At 39.7% G+C, this 10,459-nt stretch overlaps 1 pseudogene; it reads left to right on the top strand.

The window, feature by feature from the left end:
* The first annotated feature begins 5,511 nt into the window (after positions 1–5,511).
* On the top strand, positions 5,512–6,865 carry LOC101982852 (annotated as a pseudogene).
* The last annotated feature ends 3,594 nt before the right edge of the window (positions 6,866–10,459 follow it).

The raw sequence follows: 10,459 nt of genomic DNA, 5'->3' as shown, positions 1-10,459 counted from the left end.
TTTTCTAGGGTATCATTCACTGATTTATTCAATTCCTCAAACTATCTGGTATATTTCTCATCCATTTCTATAAGGGCGTTTTTTACATGCTGTTTAAGGGTGTCAATCACTTTCATGAAGTCAGTCTTTTCTACTTCTTCTTGATTAAGGTGTTCATGTCCTCCCGTTGTGAGGTCACTGGTTTCTGGTGGCTTCATGTTGCTTTTCATCATGTTGGGTGAATTCTTGCATTGGTGTCTGCCCATCTCTTCTTCCAAATGCTCCCTTATGGATCTTCTTTTACCGGATCAGGTCTCCTTGCCTACTGATGTACCTTCCCAGTGCTGGCTCTCCCCAGTGATGGTTCTCCCCAATGTTGGCGCTCCTGGCGCCTAGAGATCAGGTCTCCGTGCTAGATGGGTAGCTCGTAAACAAAGAGCCTACCTTGCTTGGTGCAGGCAGGCTATAGAAACAAAGGAACTCCCGCCCGCTTGGGTGCCCTGAGGATTCCGACCCAGTGCCCAGACAGGCTGGGCTGGGTGATCAAAGAGGACAGTGGGGCCGAATTGGGGAGGGTTCTGGATGAAAGCTGGGTGGGATAGGAAGAAACAGGCAGTAAGTAGGGAGTAGAGGCCTTGCAGGGAGCCCAGGAAGGATAGGGGGTTGAGGAACTTCTGAGTTCCCTGTCCCTGGCTGCCGCCACGGGGTCAGAAACTCACCCCAATGTTGGCTCTCCTGGCCTATTGATACAAATTTAAGGTCAATTTTGTTATGTGTATAAGTATTTCTGATCTTGATTAAGGTATTATGATTGTGTAGCTCATTTAAAAATGTAATGTATAATTAAGAAATATAGGTTAATAGGTAGTCATCTATAATAGTCAAGCTTGTAGTCATATTAGTTAGATTTTCTAGATAAATAGAGATATATTTTAGTTAGATAGGTATTCTTCAAATCTTTCAGAGACCCTCAGAATATGGCATTTAAAACATTTAAGAATTTAGGACTTTTCATGACAATGAGACACATCTGCTACTGGCAGCACCAATTACTTCAAGAGAAAGATGGTCATTGAAGAGGCTCCTTGGCCATTTGGGCAGGGCACTGTTCTTGCCTGGACTGCTTCATTGGATATGAAGTACCCACAAAGAGATGACTGCTGAACTTGCCTAAAGGTGACATGATCCTTCGGGGTTCCTGCTTCATGAAAGGGTCTGCAAGACATTCTGTAGAATACAAAAGAAAGTGACTGAACTGTCTTTGAATTTTTCTGCCTCATGGAAAAGTCTGCTGAATACTATGGGCCTGTGGGTTGAAGATGGATGCCCCAATGTTTCAAAAGAACTTTGGGTGACTGTCCAGGCAGTGAGATGTTTCTGTCAATTTTAGAATTTTAGAAGTTGCTTGTAATGTACTTCCTGTTTACTTAGGTAATATATTCTTCTGGAGTCTTTGATGGAGTTGAAGAATAATAATATATTATTATAGTTTTCCTCAGTTATTATAAAAGATAAAATAGATATAAATATTGTAACTATAGTTTTTGATTGATACCTGTTTTGTTATATTAATTTTACTATGTTAAAGTTAAATCCTTCCTTTTTTTTTAAACAGAAAAGAGGAAATGGTGTAGGAGGTCTTTCTGTTTGTGTGTTACTTTCATTGGTTAATGAATAAAGAAACTGCCTTGGCCTTTTGATAGGGAAGAACTTAGGTAGGTGTGGAAAACAGAACTGGATGCTGGGAGGAAGAAAACAGAGTTAGAGAGACGCCATGGCTCCTCCTCCCAAGACAGGCGCTGGTTAGAATCTTTCCCAGTAAGCCACTGCCACGTGGCAATACACAGATTAATGGAAATGGGTTAAACTGAAATGTAAGAATGAGCCAATAAACTTAGTACTAACAGGCCAAGCAGTGATTTAATTAATACAGTTTCTGCATGGTTATTTTGGGATTAAGCTAGCAGGGCACCCAGGACAAACAAGCAGCCTCTCCCTACAACACATGCCCCACATAAATACACATATACACATGAAATGAAAAATAAATCTTCCAGAGTCCCCAAAGAGCTCCTTCTACCATGTGAGAACACAAGATACCCAGAGTTGGGAAATGTATCCTTATCAGTAATCAAATCTCTTGGGCACTTTGATTTTTGGATTTCTTAGTGTCCCAACATGAGAGAAGTATGGTTTTCATTTTTTATGAGTACCCACTTGAAACAATATTTTTTTCATAATAACCTGAAGAGTCAGACTAAGTCAAGTCATGGTGTTCTCAGATAATTCCAGGCAAAGATGTGAATTTTCTGTGTAGGATATACATTCCTTAGTGGGTCTTAAATTTTGTTGCTCATTGCCTCAGATCAAGTAGCTAGTACAAAGTAGATGTTCAATAAACAGAACTTCCAAGGTGTGTGGATTATTTCCTCTTAAGAACATGCTCTTAGCACCATATGCACTCTTTCTTCTCTTCTTCTTACCCTGAAATGATAGATCCATGGTCATTTCTGCATTGCAAAATATGTTATTTCCAAGCCTAAAGCATCTATCCTTTTCTGACTCAGGGCATATTTTTGCTACTCAGGTGTCAACATGGGGAGAGAGCACATACTCATCTGCTGTGTCCTAACCTGGATATGGCAACACCTTGACTACTGAACTCATAGTGACTGACACTTTCAATAGGCTTTAAGGCCTGTTTACACTAATTATGGAATATCATTTTGCATGGGGAATGGGAAGACTGTGCCAATGTGAGGGTATCCCAGCAGGCAAAGCAGCTCTGAAAATCAGGCTGTTAACATCTATGCCATGTAAATTGAATTTATGTTGAAATAAGAGTTCTGTTTGCCTGACTCCAAAGTAAGGGTTGACAAAGACATCAGTATTGCTGTAAAATAAGGTAATACACTGGAGCTCATACAGCATGTGGAGAGGCCTCCAATACACCATGCAGCACAAGCTGTTCTTTATTCTTTTATTTAGTGTTTGGGGGAGTTGCCAATCTAATAATAAATTCTTCACAAGAAGAGTGCACCAGGTGGATACAAAACATAATTTTTGATTAAAACCTGTATGTGGGTTGGGTGAGGAAATCACTTTGCATTCTTTCAGTTCCTGTAGAAGGTTGTGGGGCTGAAGATGCAAATTCATTTTCATTGTTGCAACACAGCAGGGTTCTTCACTGTTCTCCTGAAGCTTCCTCAGGAGAGGCTGTGAGCATGAACAGCTGTAACATGGGGCATGCTTCTCAGAGTCAGTAGAGTTTAGGGAGACATTATCTGGAAGGGTAAAGCATGACTAGTCTGCAGATATGGAGGGAATAGGGAAGGTGACAAACCTGTCTGTGATATTTAGAAAAGTAAACAAATGATTCTGAAACTCATATGCAAGTGTTCATGTGTGCATGGGTGGTGTGTTGTGTATGGGTATGATGTGTGTGTGTGTACAGTGTGTTTATGGATGTGGTATGTGTGTGTGTGTGGTGTTGCATGTATGGATGTCGTATGTGTGTGTATGGTGTGTGCATGTGTGTTATGTGTGTATGGGTGTTGCATGCTTGCATGGTGTATGTGTGAATGTGTGGTGAAATGTGTGTATGGCTGTGGTGTGTGTATGGATGTGTATATGGGTGTGGTATGTGTGGTGCGTATGTGTGGTAAGTATGTATGGGCATGGTGTGTATGTATGGGTTTGGTATGTGTAATGTGTTTTGTGGTATATGTGTATGGGTGTGTGTGTGTAGGGGTGGGTGGTATGTGTGTGTATGTGTTTGGTATGTGTATATGTATGGTTGTGGTGTATGTGTGGTATTTGTATATGGGTGTGGGGTTTGTGTTCTAGGTGTGTGTATGTGTGTGTGTGTGTGTGTGTGTGTGTGTGTGTGTGTGTGTATAGGCCAGAGGACAACCTCAACATGTCCTAGAAAAAGACAATGTGTGTGCACTGCTGTTTTTGTCTTTAACAACATTTCATCTTGTTTAAAAACATATACTAATTTCTAAATGTATCTCTGATACCAAATACAGTGTATGTTTGTATGTGTCTGAGTGTGTGTGTTTTAGTCCCTCAGTGTGAATTTGTCTGTGTTTTATGACTTATATGCCTCTCTATCCTTAGTTCTCCAAATGGAAACTGAAAGTAAGTCAGTGGAAACAGCTTACTATATGATGTTTACTATATAGACAACAGCAAAGTAAAGGAATAACATGAATCTCACAGAAGCACTACTGCAGAAGCTGCTGTAATCTTGGCAATGTCCAGACCTGTGTCTTAGTTCACAATTAACTTCATGTCAGAGCACTACACAAGCAACAACCAAAGCTCTCCTGTTGCCATTTTCCTAAATCTTTGCTTTTTGCTTAGCTAGCCTCACTTTAGTCATAAGGTTTCTTGGTCTACTGCAAACTGTTTTTCTACTATTCTTCCCTCTCACAGACATTGGGAGGAGGCATAAAATAACCTGTATTGACTTTTTATTATGTAAGTACATAGGAACTTTCTTGATTTGCTTAAGTTCATTTGAAAAGATTTGGGTAACAGCCCCTCCTCCAAGAAACCTCCAAAGATAGTATTCAAATTACTTGAGAGTGCAGATGTACCTAGAATAATAATCTAGCTCCATGCCTCTCTTGATGTATACAATGGAGTAAACATTCTATAAATGCTTCTTTATTGCTAAATAAACTAGGGCAGCTTTTATTAAATCTTTAGATCATTTCCAGAAATCAATGCCAATTTATAGCAGCTATGTGTATTTGCACAAGATCAATCCAATCAAAGAATAGGGAAAGGGTTCCTGAGGCCCCGCCCTAGCTAGGGACCTATTGTGGTGGAGCTATAAAGAGTTAGAGGTGAAAGTAGAAGATAACTATGACCAAAAGACTATATTTAGGAAATTCAAAGAATTTTGACCAAAAATAGTATTTAGAAAAAGAACAGACAATGTCCTCCTAAAACATATGCATATAAGATGTTACTTGATGGTATTAGGATTCAGTAGAGTGGACTAATGCTCAACAATATGTACTTTTGCAGAGACCAAAATGTCTTGTCAATTTTCAGATTCTTTAATGACACATATGTCTGTGTCAATACTAACAAGAACCATGATGTAAAAGAGCAAGTTTGGTGAAATACAGTTAGCATGGGAAACTTTTTTGGTGCAGTTTTTATAAGATGGATTTAAGCAAATCAAGAAAGTTTCTATGTACTCACAAAATAAAAAAAAAGTAAATTTGGATTGTTTCACACCTTCTTCTATCATCTGTGAAAGGGAAGGAAGCTTTGGAATAGTTTCTGAAGGTCTGCCACTCTCCCTCCTATATGTCTGACTTACTGTTTATAGGAAGACTCAAATGTGAGTGCTGGATTCAGCGCTACTTAAGGCTCTGAGAACCCATATGAATTAATGATAATAATCACTTCTTTAGTAATAGCATAGAATTGATATAATCACTTAGTAAACCTTAAAATGTTCTGTGAACTCTTCCTCAGGACCGGGCCTCTTGCTCCTACCATTTTCCCAAAATGAGGCTTTCTAACAAACTGACTTTGGATAAGCTGGACCTGAAGGGGAAGCAGGTCATGATGAGGGTGGACTTCAATGTCCCTGTGAAGAACGAGATAACAAATAACCAAAGGATCAAGACTGCTGTCCCAAGCATCAAATTCTTCTTGGACAATGGAGACAAGTCAGTTGTCCTTATGAGCCACTTGGGCTGACCTGATGGTGTTCCCATGCCTGACAAGTACTCCCTAGAGCCAGTTGCCACAGAACTCAAATCTCTGCTGGGCAAGGATATTCTCTTTGTTGTTGTTGTTTGTTTTTGTTTTTTGAGACAGGGTTTCTCTGTGGCTTTGGAGGAGGCAGAGGCAGGTGGATCTCTGTGAGTTTGAGGATGTTCTCTTCTTAAAGGATTATGTGGGCCCAGAAGTTGAAAATGTCTGTGCCAACCCAGCAGCTGACACTGTTATCCTGCTGAAGAACCTCTGCTTTCATGTGGAGGAAGAAAAGAAGGGAAAGGATGCTTCTCTGAACAGGATTAAAGCTGAGGCAGCCAAAATTGATGCTTTCCAAGATTCACTGTCCAAACTTGTGGATGTCTATATGAGTCATGCTTATGGTACTACACACCTAGCCCACATCTCCATGGTAGGTGTGAATCTGCCACAAATGGCTAGTGGAGTTTTGATGAAGAAGGAGCTGAACTACTTTTCCAAAGCTTTGGAGAGTTCAGAACAACCCTTCCTGGCTATATTGGGAGGAGCTAAAGTTGTAGACAAGTTCCACCTGATCAATAATATTTTGGACAAGGTCAATGAGATGATCTTTGGTGGTGGAATGGCTTTTACCTTCCTTAAGGTGTTCAACAACATGGAGATTGGAACTTCTCTGTATGATGAAGAAGGAACCAAGATTGTCAAAGATCTCATGGCTAAAGCTGAGAAAAATGGTGTGAAGATTACCTTACCTGTTGACTTTGTCACTGCTAACAAATTTGATGAGAATGCCAAGACTGGCCCAGCTACTGTGGCCTCTGGTATACCTGCTGGCTGGCTGGCTGGGATTGGACTATGGTCCTGAGAGCAGCAAGAAATATGCTGAGGCTGTGACTTGAGCCAAGTAGATTGTTTGGAATGGACCTGTTGGGGTTTTTCAATGGGAAGCCTTTGCCAGGGGAACCAAGTCCCTCATGGATAAGTTGGTAAAAGTACTTCTAGGGGCTGCATTACTATCATAAATGGTGGAGACACTGCCACTTGCTGTGCCAAATGGAACACAGAGGATAAAGTCAGCCATGTGAGCACTGGGGATGGGGCCAGTCTAGAGCTCCTGGAAGGTAAAGTCCTTCCTGGGGTGGATGCTCTCAGCAATGTTTAGTACTTTCCTGCCTTTTGGTTCCTGTGCATAGCCCCTAAGTCAACTTAGTGTGTTTTCCACATCTCTATTTGGTGTTAGTGCAAGATTCAGCTAGTGGCCGAGATGCAGCACTAGGAACCCTTAAACAGTTGCACAGCATCTCAGCTTGTCCTTACTTCCTCGGGATTTGTCCACATTCTTCAAGATCCCATTTAAATTCCTTAGTGACTAAAGCCATTGTGTATTCTAGAGTGCATCTCTTTGTATTCTGCCTGTAAAAGAAAGTGAATTATAAAAGCTTAGTCCTCTTTGAGTAGCATCTGGTTAGGACTGCCACTGTTCATGACTCGGCATGGAAATAAGATGAAATTCCAGCTGTAGATTTGGAGAAGTTGATGATCTATTGTTTTGGATATTAATCTAAATCAGGACTCTAAGCCCAATGGAGACCACCCTTATTCCTTGAGCTTTGGCTGTTTATTAGTTTCCACTCAGTACATGGACAATGCCCCTGGAAAGCTTTGCATTGTTCTAGCCGAGCTCCTAAACAGCATGCTGCGACACAGGGGGAGTTGTCTAACTACTGTACTTCAGAGGTTCACACACCCCCTAGCTCTTAATGGATTCTGCTTATGATTAATGTGATGCATAATGGAAAACTTATTGGCTAAAGGTACATCAAACCTAAGGATTGTGTAACTTTTTTCAGGTGCTACCATGTAATAAGCAACCTAAAACAATAACCTGTGCCTTGGTTGCCCACTGTGATGCTGTAGTAACAACGTAATGTAATATTTTACATTTATTTTTAGTTTATAAATAATAATTGTGACTGTTTATGGGATATAATGTAACATTTTATCCATGTATATTACATAGCAAAATGTTTCAGTAAAGCTAATTAACATATTTATCACCTTACTCACATTTTACAATGGTTATATTAAAAGTCTGTTCTTTTAGCAATTTTTAAATATGCTCAGTTTTATGGTTTCTATTGCTATGACAAAACACTATAACCAAAGCAACTTGATAATACAAGGGTGTATTTGGCTTCCACAGCACTCTTAGTCATCAAAGGAAGTCAGGACAGGAGCTCATGCAAGATAGGAACCTGGAGGCAGGAGATGACTCAAAGGCTATGGAGGAGTGCTGCTTACTGGCTTACTCCTCATTGCTTGCAATGTCTGCTTTTCTATAGAACACAAGACCATCAGGCCAGGAATAGCTCCATCTGCAATGGGATGGAATTTTCCCTACCAATCACTAAGAAATGCCTTACAGGTATGCCTACAACTTGATCTTATAGATGCACTTTTAATTACATTTTTCATTTATTTTATATGCAAGTCACAGTTTCCCTTGCTCCTTTCTTCCCATTCTCTCCCCTCCTTGCATTTTCTCCACCATCTACTCTTCCTCTGTCTCCATCTTTATTCAGAAAGAAGCAGGTCTTAAATGGTCATCAACAAAGGATGTTACATGTAAATGAGGCAGCACCAAGCTCCTATCCCCTGCATCAAGGCTGAGCAAGGCAACCCAGCATGAAGAATAGGTTCCCAAACACCAGTACAAGTGCCAGTGAAGGTCCTGATTCCACTGCTAGAAGTACCACAAACAGACCAAGCTACACAACTGTCACACCCATGCAGAGAACCGAGGTTGGACCCAGGCAGGCTCTTTAACTGTCAGTCCAGAGTCCATGAGCTCCAGCAAACTTAGGTCAACTGTCTCTGTAGGTTCTGACATCATGATCTTGGTCATCTTAGCTCATACAGTCCCTCCTCTCTCTTTCTTCAACAGGACTCCCAGAAGTCAGCCCAGTGCTTGGCTGTCAATCTCTGCATCTCCTTCCATCAATTGCTGGATGAAGGCTCTCTGATGACAAATAGGGTGGTTATCAATCTGAATACAGGAGAAGGCCAGTTCAGGCACCCTCTCCACCACTGCTAGGAGTCTTAGCTGGGATCATGCTTGTGGATTTCTGGGAGTTTCCCTGGCACCAGGTTTCTCCATAATCCCAAAATTCCTTCCCCTATCAAAACATCTCTTTTATTACTCTCCTCCTTTGTCTCTCCTCCAACTTGCCCAATCTGATCCCCCATGTTCCCATATCTATCCCTCCCCCAAGTCACCTGTTTCCTCATCTTCTCATATCTTCCAGTGTCCCTAGTCTACCCAGATGATCTTATATATTTCCTCTTTATAGAGAAATCCACACATCCCTCTTTGGGTCCTTGTTACATAGCCTCTCCAGAGCTGTGAACTGTAGCCTAGATATACTTTACTTTATACCTGATATACACTTATGAGTAAGTAGATACCATATTTGTCTTTCTGGATCTGGGTTACCTCATTGAGGATGACTTTTTCTAGTTCCATCCATTTGTCTGTAACTTTCATGTCATTGTTTTTTTACAGCTGAGTAATACTCCATTGTCTAAATGTACCACATTTTCTTTACCCATTCCTTGGTTGAAGATGTTTCCAGGTTCTGGCTATTATGAATAATGTTCCTATGAACATAGTTTTTTTCTTAATTGATGTTCTTTTCTCTAAGATGACTATAGCTTGTGTCAAGCTGACATAAAACCATCCAGCTCACCTATTATGACATGAAAAAACCTTTAGAATTAAATTCATTAAAGTTACAAAGTCAGTAAAATAGTCCTTAGAATTTTTATACACTATAATATTATCTGAAAAAATTAAGAAAATAATAGTGTATGTGGCTAAGAAAAACTACTTAGAAATAAATTTAGCAGATGTAAAAGATCCATATGCTGAAAACTATAAAACATTTTATTAAATAAATTAAAGAATATACAAATATGTGGGGAAAGTATCAGTGCTTATGGGTTGGGAAGAATTAACATTGTTAAATTTCTACACACCTAGGGTGCTTAATGTTGATTGTTAACTTGACAGCATCTATAATCACCTAGGAGACACATTTCTGAGCATGAATCTTAGGGATTATTTTGATTAGATTAACTGTAGTAGGAAGAACCACCCTAAAAGTGAGAAGCATCATTCCCTAGTCTTATGTACTAAATTGTATAAGAAGAATATAGGTAGTTAGTTGAGCATGAGAATTTATTACTTTCTTCTTTCTGACTTGATGTAACGTGCCCAACTTTCTCAGGCTCTTGCTGCCAGAACTTTTGTGCAAAGATGGACTGTACCCTTGAACTGTGAACCAAAAGAGAACTTTCCTCCTTTAGGTTACTTTTGTATTTTATCACAACATGAGGAAAAGAAATATACACTGCCCAAATTGATCTACTGATTCAGTGCAATTCCTATAAGAATGCCAAAGATGTTTTTAAAAAGTGGAAAAAGAAATAGTTCTAAAGGTTTTATGAAACAAGAAAATACTTTGTGTAGATTGACTCCAAGAGAACAAAGTTTGGGGAATCCTATTCCATCACTTTAAAATGGATTATAAATATTAAATCTAAGAGAAAAAAGTTGGGGAAATCCTATTCCATCCCTTAAAATAGATTATAAGCAATTGTAGAAATGGCATGGTACAGGCACAACTCTGGTATGTTGAGGGATGAAACAGAACAGAGAACCCAGAAATGAACACATACAAATTTATATTTTGAAAAC

The sequence above is a fragment of the Microtus ochrogaster genome, unplaced genomic scaffold (assembly GCF_000317375.1).
Source record: "Microtus ochrogaster isolate Prairie Vole_2 unplaced genomic scaffold, MicOch1.0 UNK63, whole genome shotgun sequence".
In the NCBI taxonomy this organism is placed as follows: Eukaryota; Metazoa; Chordata; class Mammalia; order Rodentia; family Cricetidae; genus Microtus; species Microtus ochrogaster.
Note: the sequence above shows the minus strand (reverse complement) of the source record. Positions and strands in the feature narration are given on the sequence as shown.